General features: G+C 43.6%; 1 long non-coding RNA gene across 1 annotated transcript; it reads left to right on the forward strand.

Annotated features, from left to right (window-relative positions):
• Positions 1–41: 41 nt before the first annotated feature.
• LOC116868977 lies at positions 42–1,453 on the forward strand. Its single transcript, XR_004382928.1, has 3 exons — positions 42–164; positions 887–1,009; positions 1,416–1,453. It is a non-coding gene; the product is annotated as an uncharacterized LOC116868977 (long non-coding RNA).
• The last annotated feature ends 23,494 nt before the right edge of the window (positions 1,454–24,947 follow it).

Raw genomic sequence — 24,947 nt, forward strand, 5'->3', positions numbered from 1 at the left:
GAGCTAAAGCGTCGTGCACCCAGGCCCCAACCTCAGGTCACAAAGTATCCACCCAACCACGGCAAGAAAAAAGGACAGTGCTCTCTGGGTCCAAGATGGCGCAGATGAAGGCCTGCCCAGCCATCAGCAAACTCCAGGCAGAGAGAGAAAGGAAGAAATCACAGGTGGGCAGGAGGGCGAGCAGAGGAACAGCAGCCATCTCAAAGTCACTTTAGCCAAGAGAGTTTGGTCATCATTTTGCAATTTCTGCCTGCCTTCACGGGCTCCTTGAGATCCCATGTATCACTGTTTTCCAGAGCGCTTTTTTCCGAGATGAGTTTAATGGCCTTATAAAAGTCACATTGTGCACAAATTGGGAAGTCTCCGCAGCTCCGCGCCGGCTCTCATGCATAGACACTCGCACACTTCCCACAGCTGAGCAAGGAAGGCAATTCAAGGCACAAAAACATCCTTGGGTAAATTACTTCCTATTAGTATGTCACATATTTCTTAGATACGACTGTAGTTCCAGGAGGTGACAGCAGCAGTTGACAATAAAACTTTGCACTCTTTCTTATTTATATTTTCCCTGCCTTTCTATTTTGTTTGTTTTTTCTTTCCCCTCGAAGTTACATAACATCACATCCAACTCATCATCTCCTTACTCCTGGGGAAACAATGCCCCTAAGGCTCTTCCTGACTCGCTCACTGTGGGGCTGTCCAAGTAGACATCCGACCACGAAGGACGCTCTGAAGGCCACTGTAGCATCTGGAGACAGGAGGCGCGGGGCTGGGGCTCCCTCAGTCCCCACTAATTCTCCCCAAGTCCACTGCTAGGCACAGCTTCCTGCTTCTCTTCAAATCCACAATTTCCCACTGAACAACTACCTACCTACCCCATGCCTAGGCCTGAGCCGGCTGAGCTGGTCGAGACAAGAGAAAACAGGAGTTTACTATCCGCTTCCTGAGGAAGACCCATCCAGTGAGACAGCCTAATCACAAGAGAAGAAAATACACGGGAAGTGACAAGGTGAGCACTTTAACCAGATCACAAGAGCTGGGTTGGAGGGACGGAGGCCTGGGTGAAGGAGGCTGAGACCTAAAGCAGGGAGGGCAGAGCCATTGGACGGGGCGGGGGCTTACACTGTTCTTTGCAAACACAGTGTCACCTCCGCACTTAAGCACAGCCAGATGGAGAACGAGAATGGAGGCCCGGGCAGAGAACTAATGCCCCTGGACAAGAATTTTCTCTCCATTGTCCCAAGACCTTAAAAACCCCTCAAGCACAGGGAGGATCCAGTTTGCCAGCCCTTCGGCTGGGGTCAGCTGCATGAGGCTCTCCCGGGAATGGCCTCTGGGGAATGTCTCTGTCCTCCCGGGGTGCTCTGAAACTTTCCTGGCCTTTCCACCTCACAGTCTATTCCCTTCTCCCACAGCCTGGAGAATTCAGAATCCCAAGCCCTCCTTGGCAGCATGAACCCTGAACCTTGAAATTCCCCCACGGCCTTGCGTTCTCTAGCCCTGTGATCCCCTTCTGGTTCCCACCCGCAGAAGCCTAATTCTGGTGGTCCTTGTCCCAAGCTCAGAACCAGCCATGGTGTTAATGGCAGCTCCTTCCCAAAAGCACCCAGCTCAGGCTCCTTCTCAGGATCTCAAGTCTAACAAACCTCCCAGCTCAAGCTTATGGCTAAAGAAGAGGTCTTGTTGCTCTGCCTACAATATATCAACCTTGTCTCCATAAAAAGAAGAGAATACTGACTCTCAAAGAGACCCCAGAACCACAAAATGTAGACAGATCCCACACCTACTAATGAGGATCACAGTTAGAGGGCCACCCTAGGGGGGATAGAACTGGATAGGCTTTTCAAAAGGGGCAGCTCTGAAATCTATAGAAAATAAGGTAGTTTCTTTTGTAATTGAACAAAGGAAGAGAGGAACAGATTAAGGAGCAAGGATTAGGGGAGGAGGGATATTATCAGATACCATTTTGTATAAATACCATAATGTGGTGAACTTAATTATTTTTTACTTTCAGCCAAAAGTTTTGGTATTGCATTCAGAACCATTGAAACAATGGGAAAAGTCTATCACTAAAAAAAATATTAAAAATTTTTAAAAAATTACAACACTGTCAGATTAATTCCCTGATGGTAACCTGTCTGATGCTATATTTTTGGTCAGTGTAGATACATCCTGAATATTTTAAGACTTTCTGGACTTCAGTTCTCTACCACTTATAATTCAAAATTGCATCTCCCCCCACCTTCTCTCAGGACTCTTAATTTCTCTTCTCTTTCCGCCATTATTTATTTAAGCCTCCTAACTGTATTATTTATTTTAACACCATATCTGTATTATTTATTTTACTGTAGCTCCATAACGATATTATTTAAGTCTATAAAATAAAGCTTTTTCCCTTGAACTCTCCGTGCAAAATAAAATTGTGTTATACTGAAACATTCTTTGAAATGCCCTTCTTTTCTACCACGGGATAATAATAATAATACTTTGCATTTATATAGTACCTTTCATCCTGGGATTATTTAAGTCTGCAAAAGCAGTCTGTCTGAATTCTCCATGCAAAAATCAAGTTGTATGATAATATTCTTTGAAATGCCCTTTATTTTTCACCACTCGCTAGTACAGAAATGGTCTGTCTTTGTGCACTAGCTTTCCACCTAGGAATTCCTAAGTGACTCTCTCATTAATACTTGCCTACTTCGAAATGGCCAGGTAAATACTGTCCCCACTGCCTCAGTGGTAAAAGGGAAGCAGTAAGAAGACCTCCCTGGACAGAATATATGTGTAAATCAGAGGACACCCAGCCAACATACAGGTCCTCCCAGCTATTAGAACTGCTCCTTGCAAACTTCCTCCTCCCGCCCATCATCCAGATTCATCAAGGAACTGTGGACTGAGCCAGACCACCTGGGTTTAAATCCACTCATTCCCAAGCAGCACATCCTGGGCAGCTCTTTCCCCTCCTGAACCTTCAGCTGCTCATCGGTACTCAGCATCCTCTCCACGCCCTGTGCTTGGCTCAGGCCTCTCTCACATCTGGACGTGTCCTTCCTCCTCCTAGCCATTTGTCTGTCCTTCAGCACCCAACTCCAAACCCACCTCCAGGAAGAGCAAACGGTGGCCCCATATCTTCTCCAAGAACAGCAGCTGTGACCCATCATTTTCTTTTTGGATGGCCCTTGGCACCTATATGTCTGGAGCTGGATTACACATCATCTCGCACAGATTCTAACTGTCGCTTGTGTCTGACCTTGTTATGGATTCATTCAACAAATAGTTATTGAGTATCTAGAATGTACTAGGCACTCTCTTTGGCTCCAGGGATACCAGTTGAGAATGAAACAAAACCCCCAGTCATTTCAAACCTTAAAACCTTGTGGGAAAATAAGTCCCCCATATAGGCCTGTAAAGCTAAACCACTCCCCCTTCTCTCCCTGCTCTCAAAGTGCTGAACCAAGCACGGCTACACAGCAGGGGGACAGAAGCTACTTCTCACCTGACTTTAAAATATTAATGATAGGGAGAAAGAAGTCTTTGAAATTATAATTTTAACAGTTTTATCTAGTTTCAAAAAAACATTTTTTTTAAAAATTGCTTCTGGCCCCAAACTGGTTATTAAGTCCCTAAGTATCCATCTAATGTTTTATATGGTCAATGGAACCTTCTCAATGATTCTCGCTGTGGAGGGGGTCCAGCCTCCAGCCTCCAAACCTCCAGTTACTCATCCCTCAGGTGTGGCTGACATCTTCTGGTTACTAGGAGGAAGCAATGAGACAGCCATTCCAAGGGTCAGCTCCATGCCTCACACACACCAGCAGCCTAATAGAACACCGTACTACACCCTTTCCTCTTTTTAAGATTCTATTTGTTTGTTTGTTTGTTTGTTTGAGAGAGAGCCTGTGTGCAGGCTGAGGAGCAGAGGAAGAAAGAATCTCAAGCAGACTCTGAGAGCTGAGCACGGAGCCCAAAACAGGGCTCAATCCCACAGCCCTGAGATCATAATCTGAGCGAAAACCAAGAGGTGGACACTTAACCGAATGTGCCACCAGGCGCTCCCATCCTCTCCCCTTCTTGAAGTTCTGGTCATAATTCCATGCTGATGACTCTGGTCCATGTGATGACTGAGAGACTGAAAGTCTGGGCCCGTGAAGACAGGTGTCTATTCTCCCCAATAGGTCCCCTCCTACAGAAAGCCCTGGAGTGCACACAGGACTCCTGTCTCCTGTGGTGTGCGCCCAACCCCATGAACTCTGCAGCTTTCACTGGAGGCACTGACACCACAACACTGGGTTTCAGTCTTGCCCTTGACACTGTCAAACTACTTCTACCTTTGCTAGTTCTTTTCATCTCCTCTCCTTACTATGCATTGCATGCTTTGTATACTGTATACTATATATATTTTTGGCACTTTGCATCCTTCCTGGGGATATTTTACCCTAATCAATTTGGAGGTGAATATTGCTTCTCATTTCATTCCACTTCCATTTTGGTGGAGTTCCCTCAGGAAGAGGAATGCAGTAGATGCACAATAAACATTCTTTTCATGGAATTTGTTTTGGTTGTGTAGATGCAATGAAGCAGTTATAATTACCTCCATTTTAATAGAAAGGGAGATCTGCCCTTAACAAATTCCCTTGATTTCTAGCCCATGCTACCTCCTTTCCCTCAGGGAATGGAACATTTCCTCTCCAAAGTTGTGCCTCATGTGTCCTTCCTGAGTACCTTTTCTGTGCCATAATTATGCTGAGCACTAAAGATACATTAAGGAGCAAACCACAGTCCCTGTATGCAAACACCACAGTCTACTTGGGGAGACATACAAAAACAGACAATCAAAACGATATATGGACATAAAATGGGATAAAGTGCAAGGTCTCATGGGGCTATATACCATGGTCTCCTAACCCAGCTACATCATGTCAAAAAACGTTCCTAACACATGGAATAAGCCAGAGATAGGGTTGAGGAAATGGTAGGCATTTAGGCAGAAGGAACAGTGCAAAGGTCCTGAGGCAAGCAGAACATGTTCAAAGACCTAGAATAGTCCAGGGTCTCTAGAACCAGGGCCAGATCTGAAGTCCTTCTAAGTACCCTTAAGGAAGTGGGACATTAACCTGATGTTACCAGAAAGATATCAGAGTCACTGGAATTGATTGAACAGAGAAGTAGAATGACTAGATATACAAAGAAGGATCCAATAAGGGCAGAAGTAGATATCAGGAAGAAAGTCAAGGGGGTGAGAGATAAGAAAATCACTTGAAGAATTTTAGAGGATTCATATAGAAAATACATGTTACAATGTTTCTAAGAATAACCATTTAAGTAGAAACCCTAAATATCACACACACACACACACACAGTAAACTACTAAACAAATTTGGTAAAATTATAGGATATAAAACTGACACACAAAAATCCACTGCATTCCTATACACTAACAATGAACAATTCAAAAAAGAAAGTAAGAAAACAATTCCACTTATAAAAACATCAGAAAGTATAAAATATTTAGGAATAAACTAAACCAGGGAGGCAAAAGACTTATACATTGAAAACTACAACGATTTATTAAAAAAATTAGAGTGGGCACAAATAAATGGAAAGACATCCTGGACTGAATGTATTCATGGATGGGAAGACAATGTTGTTAAGATGTCCATACTATCCAAAGGAATCTACAGATTTAACATCATCCCTATCAAAATCACAATGATGTTTTTTGCAGAAATAGTCAAATCCATCCTAAAATTCTCTCACAATCTCAAGGGACCCCAAACAGCCAATACAATCTTTAAAAAAGAACAAAATTTAAGGTCTCACACTTCCCTGTTTGAAACTTACTACAAAGCTACAGTAATCAAAACAGTGCAGTATTGGCATAAAGACATATAGGCCAATGGCTATTTTGTATATTCTATACAGAAGTCATAAATAAACCCTCACATATATGGTCAAATGATTTTGACAAGAATGTCAAGAACATGGAATGGGGAGAGAAGAGTCTTCAAAAAGCAGTGCTCAGAAAGCTGGATATCCATGTGCAAAAGAAGGAATTTGGACCCTTATCTTACACCACACACAAAACTTAATTCAAAATGGATCAAAGACCTAAACATAAGAGCTAAAACTAAAACTATTAGAAGAAAACCTAAGGAAAAAACTACATGACATTGGATTTGGCAATGATTTCTTGGATATGACATGAAAAGTAGGAGCAACAAAAGCAGAAATAAAATGGACTTTATCAAAATGCATCAAAGGACACGATCAAAGTATAAAGGCAACTCACAGAACAGAAAAAATATTTGCAAATCATGTATCTGATAAGGAGCTAATATCTATAATATATAAAGAACCCATACAACTCAAAAAAAATTAAAAATGAAAGGGTTTGAACAGACATTTCTCCAAGGAAGATTTATACAAATGACTAATCTGCACATGAAAATCTGCTCAATCACCCCTAATCATTAGGGAAAGGCAAATCAAAACCATAATAAAGTATCACCTCACAGGGGCAACTGGGTGGCTCAGTCGGTTAAGCGTCTTGACTTTGGCTCAGGTTGTGATCTCAGGGTCATGGGATCAAGCCCCAAGTCGGGCTCTGCACTGAGTGTGGAGCCTGCTTAGGATTCTCCCTCTGCTCCTTCCCACCACGCACCCCCCATGACTTGTAGTCTATTTAAAGGAAAAAAAAAAATCACCCTCACACCCATAAGAATGGTCACTATAAAAAAAAAAAAAAAACATAAAAAGCAAGTGTGAAGAAATTGGTACCCTCATGACCTGCTGTTGGGAATGCAAAAATGGTACAGCTGCTATGGAAAACAGTATAGCAGTTCCTCAAAAAGTTAAATATAGGATTGCCATATGATCCAGCAATTCCACTTCTGCATGCATACTCAAAAAACTGAAAGTAAGGTCTTGAAGAAATATGTACACATTCATGTTAATGGCAGCATTATCTACAATAGCCAAAAGGCAAAGACAACCCAAGTGTCCTTAGACAGATGAATGGATAAACAAGGGAATATTATTTAGCCTGAAAAAGGAAGGGAATTCTAACACACGCAACAACATGGACAAACCCTGAGACTATTACACTAAGTAAAATAAGCTAGTCACAACAAGACAAATATTGTATAATCCACTTCTAGGAGGTACCTAGAGAAGTCAGATTCATAGAGATAGAAAGTAAAAGGGTAGTTACCAGCTAACTGGGAGAAGGAAATGGGAGTTGTCCGGTTGGATACATAGTCTCAGTTTTGCAAAATGAAAATGAGTTCTGGAGATTGGTTGCCTAACAGTGGGAATGCACCTAACATTACTAAACTTTACACTTAAAAATGGAGAAGATAGGGGTGCCTGGGTGGCTCAGTGGGTTAAGCCTCTGCCTTCAGCTCAAGTCACAATCTCAGGGTCCTGGGATCGAGACCTGCATCGGGCTCTCTGCTCAGCAGAGAGCCTGCTTCCCCCTCTCTCTGCCTGCCTCTCTACCTACTTGTGATCTCTCTCTCTGTCAAATAAATAAACAAAATCTTTTTTTTTTAAAAAATGGCTAAGATAGATTTTATGCTATGTGTACTGTACCACAGTTTTTTAAAAAAAATTAATGCAACTGAGAAAAAAAAATTTCTAAAAGAATTATACCGTTTTCAGGTTTGCTTCCAAGATTCAACTTGGGATCACCTTCTCTATCACAATATTAGGCACATCAGTAACAGCCTTTCCTCCCTGTCCCCTGACAGCCAACTAAGGGATAGACATGGGAATCCAACAAAAGGAGAACAGAAGACCTGCTCCACTGCAGCTAAGAGCTGACTGAAAAGCACAGCAGCTCTGTAGTCAAAGGGGCTGCTCGTCCTTCACACCTAAATCAGAGCCTCAGAGCCGAACCACCTCTGGCTTGCCCTGCTCTGCACTCCATGGTAGAGAGCAAGGCAGGCGGAATCCTGTAGAGAGGCTGCCTCTGACAGAGGGAAGGCAAGGCTTGAACTCAGCATCTTCCACCACTGCCTCCCCCGCTTCCCATCTCCATCCCCCAACCCACAGAAGGGGGACTGGGGACATTTCAGGAAGGTAGATGTCCCTCCAGGTGGGGAGTGGGGAACGTGTCTTCCATCCCAAAGAGCTACAAGGCAAATTAACGTTTGGCCTAACCCAATATTTTCAAAGTTTTATACTGAATTACCCAAAGAACAAGAGAAAGTAAAGAGGCTTCCTCGTCACCCTGTCCTGACTACTCCCGTTTCCCTCCACAGGATCTGGAAATGAGTCTTGGCACGTAGCAAGCAGCACAGTTCGTAGAAGCCTCGTCTGAAAATAGTTTCTCCAAAATATCACTATAACCTTACTGTCAGTGGGGGTGGGGTTTGTCGGTGATGAGGTTTTTCTTAATCCTAATGGAACATCTGTTAGGAAGGGATGTCACCATCTTTGAAGCCAGAGGACTGCATGCAGACAGGGAGCACAACCAAAGGGCCCCACAGATTTGCTCTGGCAGGAGAGGGGATGTGTGTGAAGGATATTTTCCATCAGTCAGGGCCTCCAGTGACAGATCAGGAATGAGGCCAGGTGCTGGGTCTCCTCCTGGCCCTCCCCCTTCTGTATTTGCAGCTGGAGGTTAAGGGTAAGTGTCTGGACACATCTGTATAAACACACCAGAGCTTTGGGAAGAAAGAGCTCGAATCCCCAACCCCTTCTCTTTGAAGCATGAAGTTCGTGAAACACACCAGATGGAGCAGAGTTGGCCTGATGAGGCCAAATGGCAGGAAACAGGAGCAAGAGCCCTGGAAAAAAATTGGGGGAGGGGGAGTGTCTGACAGAATAAGACCCAGACTCTATTTTAGGGCTCTGAAGGGGAAAGCAGTTCTGGAAAGATCACTTGCCTAATGCTAGTTCCTCCTGCTAACTCTCACCAATGAAGACACGGGGGAATGCAAGAGGGGGTAATGCCAGAGCCCCAGCTCTGTGAGGCGCCCCAGGGTCTGCCTGATGAAGATGCATCCTCTCACATCCGGGCAGCCCACCATTTGGGCAATCTCAAAAGGCTCACCGCAGTGAACTTGAAAGTAGGGAAACAGCCAGGTGGACTGATTCTTCAAACCAAAGCTCCAGGAAAAGGCCAAACATCTTACAACAAGCCTAACTAAAAATTACTGTTGAAATCAATACTTTCTCCCACAACCCTTCGGATGCCTCTGAAAGATGTGCTGTCTTTTCCCGAGGCCTGGCAGTACCCCAGTCCACGGTCTGCCCTGAGAACAAGTGGCCCGGAGTCCCCGCAGTGTGGGCTAGCACGTGGGTCCCTAGATCAGAAAAGCCAGGGGGTTCTTCCTGCGGCAGCCTCCACCCCACCCTCTGCCACAGAGGCAGGTTGAGGACCTTCGGCAAAGCAGAACGAGAGACCTTTTCATCGGGCCAGCACCAGTCGGCATCTTCCCACTCTCCCCTCGAGAGCCCATGCCAATTCCTCCCATAGCAAACGCAACGTCCCCTCGGGAGGTGTCTGAGTGGAGTCAGGAAATATGGCCTTCAGCAAACCAGGAGTGAAGACCCTGGGCTCCCCAGCATGTGTGTGGGGCTTTAGGACCAGGAAGGCGGGAGCCAGTTTCTGAAACTCGGCAAATGCAGGGCTGGTTGCCAGCATGGGTCACAGGGCCGAGGAGTGGCTTTCTGAAGAGCTGAGTTCAGAATCAATTAAGCAGCAGGGCTATTTATTGACCACTTTAGATTCCATAGAAAGGGCAAAAAAAAAAAAAAAAAAAACCCACCACGAAAATGAAATCCTGTCAGTAGCCCCAACAGGCTTGCCCACCAACTAACGAGAACAAGGTAAATTTGAGCTCAATTTACTCAGATGGATAATAAAACTTTCAATTATGGTTGCATTATTTGTTGCTATATGGTTGAAAGATTAGGTGACAATATGCAAAAAATAGTTTCTTCATATTATAATATTTAGTAATGTCATTTTATTTTTTATATGTTTCATTAAATTGTTTTGTGGCTTTATTATCTACCCAGATGCACAGCCCAGAAATACAATTATTCAGATTTAGAAGCAATAAAATTTGGCATGCATTTTCTCGTATTCAGAATTCCTGCATGTTAAAAAGAAATTATAGTGTTCTTCCCACATTGCACTGCTCTGAGGCCCTCACAGACCCATTCATTAACCGAAGACATTACAGAAAGCACACCATTTAGGTTAAAGGGCCCTTCGGATAACAGATATGCATGCACGAAGCAAATATTTCAATGTAGCCCCGCCTTTTGATTATGACAATAATAGAGGCAAACGGATATGCGTTGGCTGTAATGGGCTGCTCAGTGATGGATCCATTGAGTGGTGAAAACTCTGATTGCAAAGCAGCACACAGAGAAAGCATTATGACAACAAAACCTATCTTTGTAACTATCAGGAAGTGGGAGTTTTACTACTTGGAGAAAAATGAAAGCTTCCTGGGGAATTTTATTTCAGACGAGTTCTATAAGATGTGAGTCCTGAACATATTTCAGCTGCCCATGGAGCAGTCGGTGTAGACAGGTTTGGGGTGTGAGGGACGGTGGCCCCTCTGCCTGGAAATATTTCTTCCCAGCCACAATCCTAAGCCTCAGAACCCCTCTATTAAAGTGCAAATAAGTACTTTGGGATATGCGTCCTCCACGGGGACCCCAACACGTGTTTAACAGAGAATTACCAGAAATCGTGGAAAGCAAAATTTAACACATTACAGAATATATCAAATGACTATGTCCAAGTGTTGGGTCTTTGGGGGCGAGGGAGAGGACAGCGGATGGTGTTAAATGGAGGGAGGCATCAAAAAAGGGAAAGAAGATGCCCAAAATGTGATCTTACACATGCAACATAGGAAAAGATAAATTACAAATTAGAAAAACATATTTGCCACGCATACTATCAACGAAGGATTAATGCGGAAAATATACAAAAAACTATTATAAATTCATAAGAAAGGGACCAAAAAAATGACAGAAAGAGACAGAAGACACAAATAACCATCTCACAGAAGAATGTATATATACATATATACATATATGGCCAATAAACTTTTGAGGTACTATCAAGGAAATGCATAATGAGATGCCGTTGATAACCATTTGATTGGAAGAATGAAGAAAGATGCCATTATCAAGCGTTAGAAATTATATGGATACACAGGATTGCCAGGGGGAGAGTAAATCAGTAAAACCTTTTCGGAAAAAATTTGGCATTATCTCAAGTTAAGTAGCCCTATGTCATATACCCTACAACCCCCAAAGTCCACTTCTAGGTATATACTCAAGAGACACTTATACATATGTGCACCAGGAAGGATGTTCAAAAGTATTCATAGTAGTACTATTCTTGGAAGCAAAAATCTGGAAGCATTCCAACTGAATAAGTAAATTCTAGAGTACTCCACAATGAAATATTGTGAGGCACTCAAAACTAATGAACTGTAGCTACACACAACAATATGGTTGACTCTTGGCAATACGATATTTTTAGAAAAAAAAAATTGCTTCCAGGAGACTACAGGCAACATGATTTCTTTTCTAAAAAATTAAAAATAACCAACCAAGCAACATCATCTTAGAAATGTACATATATAATAAAACTGTTTTAAAGGGAATGACAAGCACAAGATTCAGAAAAGTGATAGCTCACATTGGGGGAAGCAAGCCATGAACTAGAAAAGCCATACACTTATGCCAGTGTCTAGTTACTGTGGCACATATGTGCTCCTAGGCCAAAGATTAACCCAATTGTAAGCACTGAACATACTATGTGATTATTTAGTGTTCAGTCCCCTCTGATATGTCCTTGTGTGTATATGTTTGTCTGTGTGTATGTACACATATATTTCACCGACACACTCACCAAGGAAAATAATGTGTTGTTTTTAAATGAACAAGTAAGAGTAGTCTGTTATTGTTATGATGATGATCAAGAAGCAGCAACACAGACATCTTCTGCTGAAAATTTTAATCACTAAAAACAGAGGGGAGGGGGGAAGAAACTAGAAAATAGGGTAAGATGGAGAGAGCAGTAATGGCCCAGCTTGTAGGGTGAAGGGTCAGTTACTTGTATGGTGAGGGCTGCCCTTGGGGGGATAAAAAAACACAGAAGGTAAAGGGAGGCTGGAGTAAACAAGAGAGAGGGCATCAGCCAGTAGGGGGTTCCTCGGTCTCACTACGCCTCAGAAAGCACCTAGCAAGCTTAGAAAAAAATACAGAAGTCTGGACGCCAACCTCTAAAATTTTCAGTCCATTCAGGCTGGATATCAGGATGTCTGAGTGATCTCCAGTGTTACTAATGTGTCACCAAACCTGAGAACCATTAATCTTGTGGGGGCAACGTTGGGTTTGAAATCAGGCTATCCAGGTGTTCTAATTCCGTGTTGTCTCCCATTACCTAGAGAGCTTTGCTCTAATAATTTTAGCTCCCTGAACTTCTATTTCCTCCTTTCTCAAGTGGAGGGTGTGAGGGGCAAGGAGGAGGGCCAAGAGGACTCAGGCCATCTAAAGACCCTCATAGACTGAGTTCATGACCTCTGCTTCTATTTATGTGCTAGTCCAGAAGAAGGGTAAGTTCAGCGAAAGAGACTTTACTTGCTTCAATCCAGGGAGCAGGAAGCTGTGCACAAGTCATCGATTTCCTGGATAGATGATTGGAGATTGTTTAAAGGAATGATTAACTGAAGAGGTACTACAGGCCAGTGGTCAAAAGCAGATGCTAGGAAACATCCATTCAAGACAACTTAATGACTTCCATCTTCAACAACCCTTTCCGCTACAAACAGTTAAAATTTTAAAGGAGAAACCAGTAAAACTATAGCCAAGCTCAAAAACAAGGTAACAATTGCTGTGGACCAGAAAAAGAACAGAAAATCAAGGGACTGAACAGACCCATGGGTCTGCTGCAGCCTGAGCTGCAAGCAGGAGTGGTATCTTAGACCTTGGCTTCTGCCAGTTAATGAACAGAGATTCCTAAGTTAGAAAGAAACCCCACTAGGATCCCTGCATGAAGTCAGGGCTGGCAAAAGGAGGCCGGGGGGGGGGGGGGGAGGAACGGTAGCCTGCTGCCAGGGACAACAGGCTTGTGAAGATATTCGTGAAATTAGAGGGGGAAACGTCACAGACTTGTGGCCAGAAAGTGAAGCTAGACAACCAAAGATTCTGTGACTGGATGCGAAATACCTCAATGCTTGCATCCAGCTGGAGGTAACCGCAAAATGTATATGAAAGGGAAGTTTTCTAGAAAAATATAAATGATCAAAGTTGACTCAAGAAGAAATAGAAAGCTTGAATAAACCAATGATTGCTGAAGAATCAGAATCAGTTACCGAAATCTCCTTCTCCCAAACACAACAGAGGTAGACACTTTTAAAGGTAACTTAGCAAATCTATAAAGGAGCAGACAATTCGTATCTTGAACAAAATACGTCAGAGAAAGGGAAAAATAAGAGAAAGTTACCCATCTCGTCTACTGATATCACAATGTGACAAAGGCGGTACAAGTAATCAAATTATAAACCATTCTTACTAACACAGGTATAAAAATCCTAAATAAAATACAAGCAAATAAATCTCATAAACTATCACAATATTTCAAAAATACTTTTATCAAATGAATGTAAGGATGCTCTAATACAAAGGAGACATATCACATAACTTTTTCAATAGGCACACAAAAAGCATTTATACTAGATATTCTAGCCAAGTAATAAAATCAAGATTCAAGAATGAGATATAAGAAATGGAAAGAAAGATTAAAAACTAGCCTTGGGGACGCCTGGGTGGCTCAGTTAGTTGGGCAGCTGCCTTCAGCTCCGGTCATGATCTCAGAGTCCTGGGACTGAGCCCCACATCGGGCTCTCTGCTCAGTGGGGATCCTGCTTCTCCCTCTGCGCCTCCCTGCCCCCATTTGTGTTCTCTCTCTCTGTAATAAATAAACAAAATCTTAGAAAAAAAATGGCCTTATTTGTGGTAATGTATTTGTATATATAGAAAATCTGAAGGCATCTACCAAATATTAGAAAAAATAAGAAAATTAAGCAATCTTTATGTACAAAAGATAAACTTTAAAACACTGATAACATTCCTATACACTAATGTGAAGAAATAATGGGAAAAAATATCTCACTTGCAATAGCAAGAAAAATGATGAACTTCTCAAGAAGAAAACTAAAAAACATCTATGTAAGAACTTTGAAGAGAAAATTTTCAAAATGTTAGCAAGAACCATAAAAGCAACTTAAATGGAAAGAGACAACCCTTGTATACTTGGAAAGACTCAATTGTATAAAGGTTCAATTCCACTCCAACGTTAATGTATTAATTGAATACAATTACAACCCAAATTCTCACAGGGCTTTTTACGGAGCTTCACAACTGATCTTAAAATGCAAAAGAAGCAAAATTACCTAAGGGACAAATGGAAGAGTGACACGAAGAGATGCTGCCCTGCCCATATCAAGTTCTCTAACGAAGCAGTAGTGTGGTGCTGGCTCAGCAGCAGACAACAGAACGATGGGACAGAACACAGAGCTAGGAGACGGTCTTCATGGGGCACAGAGGTAGAATGAGGGTCAAGATGGGACTCCTGAGGGAAGTGTCCTGGGGGAGTCATTCTCCGTCTCGGAAGGATGAAAGTAGATCTCCACCTCCTTGCATTCTCAAACAGTAAATTCCAGATAGATGGGGGCAGAAACGCTCTAACAATTGAAAAAGGAGACTATCTTGGTGGTAGCAACGAAAAATATTTCAAAAATAGGCCCCACAAATCACTAACCACAAAAAAATTCCTAAAAGGACTAAAAAGCTCAACCATAAACATTGGAATACATTTAAATAAATAAAAATTTCTCCTTGTTAGATATCACCATAAATAAAGATAGTTGCAATCCACAGAATCAATATCCATACTCCATAAGGAATTTCTACACATAAATTTAAAAAAAAAACAAATATCGCACCTTAAAAAATACCATGAAATATAAAGTGACTATAATAGAATATTAGGAGCTAATAAAATTGGGTGATAGGCACATGAGTGTTTGTTTTAGTGTTCTCTAAAGTTTTCTGTGTGGTTCAAATAGTTCACAATAAATTTAAATAAAAATAAAGGCAGTGCTGGGGCACTTGGATGGCTCAGTCAGTTAAGTGTCTGCCTTCAGCTCAGGTCGAGATCCCAGGGTCCTGGGGCTGAGCTCCACGCTGGGCTCCCTGCTCATCAGGGAGCCTGCTTCTCCCTTTCTTGTGTTCCCTCTCCCTAACTCATGCTCACTCTCCCTCACTCTCTCAAATAAATAAATAAGATCCTTAAAAAATATTAAAAAAATAAAGGCAGTGCTTTGTCATCAGACAGGCCTGTTGTATTCCGGTTTTACTTTCAACAGTGAACGGCAACCACGCGTGAGATATTTCAACTTTCTAGTTAAGAATCTCAGTTTCCTTGGGGCGCCTGGGTGGCTCAGTGGGTTAAAGTCTCTGCCTTTGGCTCAGGTCATGATCCCAGAGTCCTGGGATCCAGCCCGTCATCGGACTCTCTGCTTGGCAGGGAGCCTGCTTACCTTCCTCTCTCTGCCTGCCTCTCTGCCTACTTGTGGTCTCTGTCTGTCAAATAAATAAATAAAATCTTAAAAAAAAGAATCTCAGTTTCCTTATCTGGAAAACTGGAATAGTAATACTATAACCAGATTACTAGGTAAATAATAATATAGAAAGGGCTTCCTATAGGGCTTGACAATAGCTAACACTTACCAAAGCCAGTTTCTTTTGTGTTAATAATAATCCAATCGTTTTTTCCCCTATACATACCGTCCCTAAATCTATCAAATAAAAACAAAAAGAAAAAGAAATATAAGTCATTTTGAGCCTTTGACCTGACTGACATAGCACATGCTTTTCGGCAGTATGTGACACGTATTTATTTGCAAGAACGCTAGGCAGGTCCAGGCCTAGATAAAACGTAAAGTACAAAATGTAGTAAGTGTTGGTATCCACACGGGCATCAGAGTCCCTAAGAGCTCCAAAACGTCTATGCCGTCTGAACCACTATTTTCCATTTAGGTGTTAACCAATAACAAAAGTGTTTGTGTATATTCCTTTGTTTTAAGACAGGACTTTTAGATCTAAAATGTCTTTTAGACCCAAAGTACTAGTATTAATAGCAGATTAGAGTCTACCCTCAACTCCCTCAAGTCCCACCGAGTGGGGATTTATTGTAAGGCAGGACTGGAGTTGGAAGTGCAAAAGTCATGTGCCCTGACTTCCGAGCCAATGTTCTTGGATTTGCGCATGGGCCAGCTTGTGTGCGCATGGGCCAGCGTGTGTGCACATGCGCCCACGCGCACGCACACACACAGAATTTTCACACATACCTCTGCTTCTACAGATAAGCAGAGCCATCTAGAATAGGCTGATCATTACATCCTGATACCCTGTTGTGGTCTGCAGGGTAAAGGTCTTGTCGCTGGAAGAGCACATGGTCTCCCTTGAGAGGGACAATCATCCCTAGAGGCAATTATCCAAAGAGGTGGCAGGTTCCCGAAAGGCAGGCCTCAGGCAGGGAAGAGAATCTTATTTCTCTCAGAGCCTCATTTTATAGGCGCTGTTCTTCAAGGAGTCGAGACACCTGGGGTGAGCTCTCGGGTAATGGATGCTGGATGCGGAGCGCTGCCCACCCCACGGAGTCGGACTGGGAGCAGGCATGAGACGAATCTTTTCGCTTCCGAAGAGCAAGTCACCGCCTCGCGGCAGATTCCGTCGTGCAGCGTTCTCCGCGTCGTCCCTGGGTTGGCTTCTCTTCGGCTTTCTTCCCCAGGCCCCAGTAAAGCATTACTGGAGCATGCCAGCACGGCCCATGCCTGACTTGTTAATGTGCATTCCTGTGTGAGAATTAATAGTAGGTCCTCCAATAAGAGCTAATTTTTATGTTTCTAAACTCATAAAGTAAGAATAGGATTATAAAGAATGTTTATGCGGAATTACATCTCTTCTTGTGATTCATGCCTACAGGTTCTCACCAAATACCACTTCCTCCAGCGGCGAGCCTTTTCCCTCTCTTTCCAACCAGATCAGTTAATAAGGTCTTTTTGTGTAACAAACCACCCCAGATGTAGTGACCTTAAACCACCACCATTCAGTGTGAACTCGGGATTACGTGGGTGGGCCACGAGGGCTGGGTTCAGCCGGGCTGTTCTCCCGCCAGCCACCTCTAGGCACACTCCCATGGCTGCCCTGAGCTCCCAAGTGGGGTGTGGGCTGCTTGGTCCAGGATGGTTTTATTCACTATCTGGCAGTTGGTGGTGGCTGTTGGCTAGGGTGGCAGGTGTCACTGGGCCACATGTCTCCAACAGGCTTGCCCCAGGTCCTTGACACTGTGTTGGTTAAGGGTTCCCAAGAGCAGCAGCAGAAGACAACTTCAACATACAACTGCCTTTTAGATCTCTGTGTCACATTTGGCAATGTTCCAAACAGAAGCACATGGCCAAATCCAGGGTCTGTTTAAAAGAGCCCCACCCAAGGGTATAAAGGGAATTATCGTGGCCATGTTTTCAAACAACCTTAAACAGCCTGGATCTTATTCCATAAGACAGGAAAGAATTTTCCTTAGACACACAACATACACACACACACATCCATAGCCTCACAGGCACACATGCACCCTGCACATTCTCGTGTTAAATACATGTACATATACATCACAGCCACACGTGTGCCAGACACGGACACAGGCCTATAAGAGAGAGTTCCATGGGCGTACATATAAAACCAGTCATGTGTAGAGGCGTAAAAGTCAACTTACAAGGCAAGGTTTTTGCTGTAGACATTCTGCTTCATTTTAACTCCCAGCTTTTCCTTGAGAAAATCTGCCATGGCAAATTCTTGAGAAGGAATCTGCTACTACGACCCATCCTTTGATATAAAGGGTTAAGCGATTAAAGATGACCCAGCCTGCCAGCTGCAGGCCCAGCTCTGTGGTCTGATTTCTCAAGATGATACAGCTCACTTCCCAGCGGTGATTGCAAGATTTAAATCTAAGTCAGGAGAGAGAAAAATGCAATTCTTAGTACGATGTTAGTTAGAGCACAGCTAGAGACAGCATAACCAATGAACAGACAGAGTTTCAGACACTGTTTAGCCATCTTACTAGATGGAAAATAAGGAGATGCATTTTCATAGAGCTTCAGAGCTGCAGGGTCTTAGGTGATCCCCTGATCTGGTTCCCTGAATATCCAAAATGGATGTACTATGTTCCAGAAATGATAAAACTTTTTAAATAAAGAACTCCTCATTTTCTACTGAAAGCATATGACTCTGTTCTATGTTCTCATATCTCTATGCATACATTATCAACAATTTATAATTAATAAGTGTTTACACTCATACATTTTTAAGTGACAATATTGCTGAAAATATAAAATAAAAATAGGATTACATATATTTTTATTTCTCCCAAGTTTCTTATGCCAGAACAAGGGGGGATTATTTTTCCCTAAAGGGGCAAAATTTCTACAGAATTTATATCTGAAGAGCCAAGCAGGGTTTCAAATATAGCACACTCTTGTAAGCTCTCCATATCTGCCTATAGACTTCCAGCCCAGGACCGATCTGTATATCCAGCCCCCAATTCTACCACGCGAACTTCCTTTTAAAGCTTACACTGCTTACTGCTTCCATGATCCAGCCAAGTACAGCCCTGCTCTCTCCCCTGCTCAAGCCCACTGGCTACAGGATCGTACCCGGAGTCTTACCTCTGTTCAGGCAGCTATAACAAAAATACCACAGACTGGGTGCTTAAACAGCAAACCTTCATTTCCCACAGTCTTGAAGACTGGGAGGCAAAGATCAAAACGCCAGCAGAATTCCAAGTCTTGTGAGTCCCTATCTCCTGGCTCATAGACAGCCATCTTCTCATTCAAAGGCAGAAAGGATGAGGCATCTCTCTGAGGTCTCTTCTCTCTTCCCTAAGGCCATTAATCTCTTTGGTGAGGGCTTATCCCTCTGACCTACACCCCTCCCAAAGGCCCCACCCCCTAACACTAGCACGCTGGGAGTCAGGATTACAATACATGAGTTTGGGGTAGGAGGGCACAAAATTCAGCCCATAACACCCATACCTGGAAACACAGTGGAGAAACCGCAGGAGCTTGCAGTGGGTGGAAAGTGGCTGCTTCAGGTTCAGAAAGCTGGTTATGATTAAGACAAAAGCTATGAGGTACACACACTACCGGCATCGTGTCAATGTAGGAGCACCCACAGACACACGCCAATGCTGACCGCCTCAGGCCTGCGAACTCAAGTGGGCAGACACCCAGGCAGGTGGGCAGTGAGGTTCCCTGCAGAGTGCACACGCCCAGAGTGTGTTCAGCCCTAGGAATAAACACCCAGGTCGCCCGGACCTTCCGAAGTCTCTTTCTAAATCTTGGCAAGTAATTAAAATTATAAGTCTGTCTGCAGGCCAGAGAACTTAATGAATTAATTAATTAATTAAGCAAGCAAGCAAGCGCAAACAGTCGTTTCCAAAGTTCATACTCAGATCTTAAATAGCCCAGTGAAACAGGAAAGAGCTGGCCTGCGCCTCCAATTCCATTATCCAAAGACATCCTTGATCTGATTCCAAAAGGACCGGACTGTAGTAGCAAGCCCTCTTTCAGGGTCCACGTCCTGCCCTCCGGGCGGGAGAACAGCTGGGGAAAGCAGCTCTCCCACTGCACAAAGCAACACTTAAGAACAAACACGGACTTCCAGGTTACACCTGGCCGGGGTTTAGACTTCCAGGTCCTCCGGGGCACCTCCCTCTAAGTCCTGCCTGATTCACAGCTGGTTTTCAAAGTGATGGACCCAAGGCCACCAACCCTTTAACTCACAATTCTCGATCCTTCCTAGATTCCTCTTCAAGCCAGAAGACCCCGACACGTGACTTCCCCGGCACACATGCACACGCACGCAAGCACGGGCGCACGCGCACGCACGCGCTCTGGGAAGGGGATGTGCCAGAGGAGTTGGTATATTTCTGCGTCGTAACGATATCCTAACCATACAACTACCCCATGATTTTTTTTTTTTTTTTTTTTTTTTTTTTTTTTTTTTTTTTTTTTTTTCAGAAGCCTTTAGAACAAGGACACTTGGGTAGCGGAGTCTGTTAAGTGTCTGTCCTCAGATCAGGTCATGACCTGGGATGGAGTCTCACATCTGGCTCCCTGCTCAGCGGGAGCCTGTCTTGCTCTCTGCCTGCTGCTCCCCCTGTTTGTGCTGGCTCTCTCTCTCTGTCAAATAAATGAGTATAATCTTTTAAAAAATAAAAAAAAAAAAATACAACCCACTCATCACACAATCGATGAAAACAGGAATAGTAAGGCTGGTGATAAGTGAAGTTTATTTTAGATGAAGCAAGCACTGACTCATGCATAGGCTGAGAAGGGGGCCTATGCAGATGCGGGCCTTATATCCAGGAGCACCTCTCCCCTCACATCGCCTCGAGTCACTGGTCTGCAATCCTGTGCACTAGTGAGCAGTTGGTTACGCCCATTTGACAGGAGTAAACACAGATCCAGAAAGAAGAGATCACAGAGGATTTGTGCTAAAGGCAAAAGGAAAGTCTCTCTCCCACATCTGGAATGGCACTCCCAACCTCCCTGCCTCTCCAGATCTCCCCCCAGCACTGTTCTGGTGTTGGAAGCTACATCCCAAGATTCCAAAGGCAGGATCCAAGTCTTCTGCTTCTCCCATCTACCCCTTCCCCCATCCCTACCCCAAGCCGGAACCTAGCACAGAGCAGACTACACACTGGGCACTCTGGGATAGAGGTCGAGGTCAGACATACAGAAAAACCTCTCCAGTTCTGCCAAATACAATTTCAGAGTCAGGGCAGCTGAGGAAAGCTGCCAGGAAGGGGAGGGTGGGGAACTGCCTGGAGGGATGAACACACCCCTGCCTGGAGGTCAGAATTTAGCAAGTGCCTGTCCAGCTCTCCTTGAGCTCAAAGGCTGGGATTTCATATTTGATTCTCTGTATCCAAATGCTTATTTTGAATGAGACCAAAAAAAATTTTTTTTAACAGAACAGAGCAACAAAATCAGCCCACAGTTAAGCCATCCTAGCTGACTACCATTCCCACAGCCAGTCCTATACGGTTGTCTCTAAGAAGACAAGAACTACTCAGTTCCCACCATTCGGAAGCTGATAGAGCAGCCTGGGAAGTCGGTATATTCCTGGGCATGAGTTAACAGTGAGGTTCCCATCTGAGTTCTCAGACCCTTAAATGTTCTTGGGCAGCCCAGTTCAGATCTCTGAAAAGATCTGAGTGCACAAAAAGCCACGAAGGCTTTCACAGGAGGTCTGAGCCTGGGCCTGTGCCCAAAGAATGAGCGGACTATGGTGGTGCACATGATGAGGTGAAAGGGGCCATCAGAGACAGCGGCAAGACCCACGGTCTTGAAGGAGTGCGGTTGGAAATGAGACCTCAGACACTGCCTGACCGGGAAAAAAAGGGTTGAATTGGGAAAGAGAGAGAGAGATGTTACTAGAGGGTCAGCAGTTCCCATCCCGTGGCCCTCGAACACCATGAAGAAAAAGCCTAACTGTTCATTCACTTGTCAGGGGAAACAACGTCCAAGATTCCCACCTTAGCCCTGAGACATTTAGAAGAAATGGAAAGGAAAATATGCAAGATGATGAATCAAAGAAACAGAACAATGATCTACCCCTAGACCCAGAGAGTACCAAGACCTAGTGTTGGACCCAGCGCACTTGCAAATGGTCCCAGGACAGGGCCAGCCTGTCCCACAGTCACTAGGGCAGTTCTGGAAGCCAGCAGTGCGTGGATGCCGGCACATGCCTCCCCCCATACACTCCGCGAGCACTTCTCAGATGGCCTTGCTGGAATCACTTCCCACCATCCTCCCGCAGTAGTGCTAGGAGCACCTATTAGGAGGACCTTGACCATCCGAGCCCCTCGGGTAGCTGTGGGGACAGGCTGCCCAGGCTCATTTGGGACAGCTGTTTGCAGCCCATCTGTTAAACCTCTGCCAAGGATAGGAGATGGGACTGTAGGTGATGTCCTGGGCGGATGATGCCAGAAACTGTTTGACGCTAAATACCGCTCTCCAGAGTAAAAAATGGATAAAAGAAAATTAAAACATTGAATATAGATCTGGTAAAATAAAAGAAGGTATTCATTTTTCATTTTAGCTTCATAACAGGAAATAGAATACATAGCTTGATATTAAAGACTTATTGTAGGAGAAAGTGGTAATGCTCTGGGAGTGATTTGAGGAGCACCTGGATAACACATTAAAAGCTTCCCCAGTGGGCGCCTGGGTGGCTCAGTGGGTTAAAGCCTCTGCCTTCGGCTCAGGTCATGATCCCAGGGTCCTGGGATCGAGCCCCACATCAGGCTCTCTGCTCAGCGGGGAGCCTGCTTCCTCCTCTCTCTGCCTGCTTCTCTGCCTACTTGTGATCTCTGTCTGTTAAATAAATAAAATCTTTAAAAAAAATAATTTTTTTTAAATCTTCCCCAGTGTACCTGCCCCACTGTCTTTTTCCCTTTTTCCCATTATTATACCTTTACTGACACACAAATGCCCCCATTAGAAACTCCACAATTTTTTTTTTTTAGGATTAGTATAGTTTCTTTTATTTTTCATTGAAATGTATTTGACCTATAACATTGTATAAATTCCAGACTTAGAACACCTTGATTTGGTACATTTCTGTACCATAATATGATTGCCCCTGGGCATTAGTTAGCACCTCTATCATATCACTTAATTATTTCTTTTTTGTGGTGGGAATAATTAGTATCTAGTTTCTTAGCAAGTTTGATTATTATAATATAATATTGCTGTTTATCCTCACCATACTGTGCATTACATTTCCAGGATTAATTTATCTGCTAGTTGCATTTTACACCCTGAAACATCTTCCCTATTCTCCCACTCTCTGCTCCCTAACAACTACAAGTTTACTCTCTGTTTTTTATTATTTTGGCTTTTTTTAGAGTCCACATGTAAGTGACATCCTATAGTATCTCTTTCTCTTAGTTTTCTTACTTAGCCTAATGTCCTCAAGTTCTAGCCATATGGTCAAAAATGACAGGATTTCCTTCTTTTTCATGGCTGAATAATATTCTATTATACATTGTATACAATATACAATATCCTATTGTATATTGTCTGCCATACTTTGTCCACTCATCTCTTGATAGGCACTTAGGTTGTTTCCATATCTTGGTTATTGTGAATAATGTTGCAATAAACATGGAATGCAGATATCTCTTCAAAATCCTGTTTTTTATTTCCTGTGGGTATATACCTAGAAATGGAACTGCTGGATCATAGGGTAGTTCTATTTCTAATTTTTTGAGGAACTTCCATATTGTTTTCCATAGCGGCTAAGTCAATCTACATGCCCAGCCAATGGTGTACAGGGTTCACTTTTTTCCACATCCTCGCCAATACTTGTTCTCTCCTGTCTTCTTGATGAGAAACTCTACAATCTGATTTTACTGAGATACGTGGGGTTTCCCCAACATAACACACTCCCCAGATCACCCATTCTCCTTCTGGCCAGAATACCTCCCTATGTTGTCTACCGAGTGGACTCCTGCATCCTGACTCAGTTCAAACATAGCCTGGGCTGTTCCCACAGCACTGCATCCATCCCTCTTTATCAGCAGCTTCATTGATCTGTGATTTTCTATACAGATGTCCGTGCCTCCCTCCCCCCATGCAAAGTCTTTGAGAACAGAGGTCAAAACTTATTTTGTATTCCAGGTCTTTATAGGGTGTACCTAATGGATGAGTCCTAAATGGAACTTCTAGCACTTTTGCCACCTGCTGACATTTCTCCTATGCTGGTCTGTCAAAAAAGGCAGGATTTGATGCAGGAGACTATCGGGAATCAGACAGAAAGCCATGCCTTGGGGGAATTATGTGTTTCTTTTTTTTTTTTTTTAAGATTTTATTTATTTATTTGACAGAGAGATCACAAGTAGACAGAGAGGCAGGCAAAGAGAGAGAGGGAAGCAAGCTCCCTGCTGAGCAGAGAGCCCAATGCGGGACTCGATCCCAGGACACTGAGATCATGACCTGAGCCGAAGGCAGTGGCTTAACTCACTGAGCCACCCAGGCACCCGAATTATGTGTTTCTTTATCTTATCAATAAGGTAGGTGTCCAGAGAGAAGATAAACTGGCAAGGGCTTAGGAAAGGTAGAACACTCACAAAGAGACATCCTCCCAACCTGACCAGTGATACCCTAAAGAGTAATAATAATTACAGTGAGGTAGAGTCTTCCGATATTGACTGCCCATTTGAGGGCCTTCTGTGGTCTAGGGCTACACTAAACACTGGACACATCTGATCTCACTTAATCCATACAACAAAACTGAGAGGTAGGTTATGCTCATCCTGGGCATATCTTTATCTCTGCAGGTAAGGACCCTGAGACTCAGAGCAGACAAGTAACTTGCTGACAGTCACTTAGCTTGCCACGGCAAGAGTCAGGAGTTAAATCCACTCACCTACCTACCCCAAAGCTCTTACTCTCAACTGTGCTGTCCAACGAGAAATCAGGCATAATCTGCAGGCCCCATTTGGCTGGAAAACTTGTTTATATACATCCACTCAATCTTCCTCAAATCCTTTTGGACCATAGGAAAGCATTAAATAACTAATTATAAATCAAAAGGAGTCTTAATAAATTAACATCCACACATACATGCCTAAAGTCAACTCTTCCCTTAAGCAAGAGCCTCTCTGTGGGGTGAGAGGTATAGGTGTCAGACTCCTGAAGGAAGTGATGCTAAGGGACAGGAGGAAGCGCAACTGGAGAGGAAGAGGAGAGGAGAGGCTGTCAGGATGAGCCGGCCATGAAGGCAGCTCCCAGTCCTGCAGATTCTGCTTTCACAAAGCCCCTTTGCCACAGCCACTGTTG

Source organism: Lontra canadensis, unplaced genomic scaffold (assembly GCF_010015895.1).
Source record: "Lontra canadensis isolate GAN:19392208 unplaced genomic scaffold, GSC_riverotter_1.0 scaffold17, whole genome shotgun sequence".
Classification (NCBI taxonomy): domain Eukaryota; kingdom Metazoa; phylum Chordata; class Mammalia; order Carnivora; family Mustelidae; genus Lontra; species Lontra canadensis.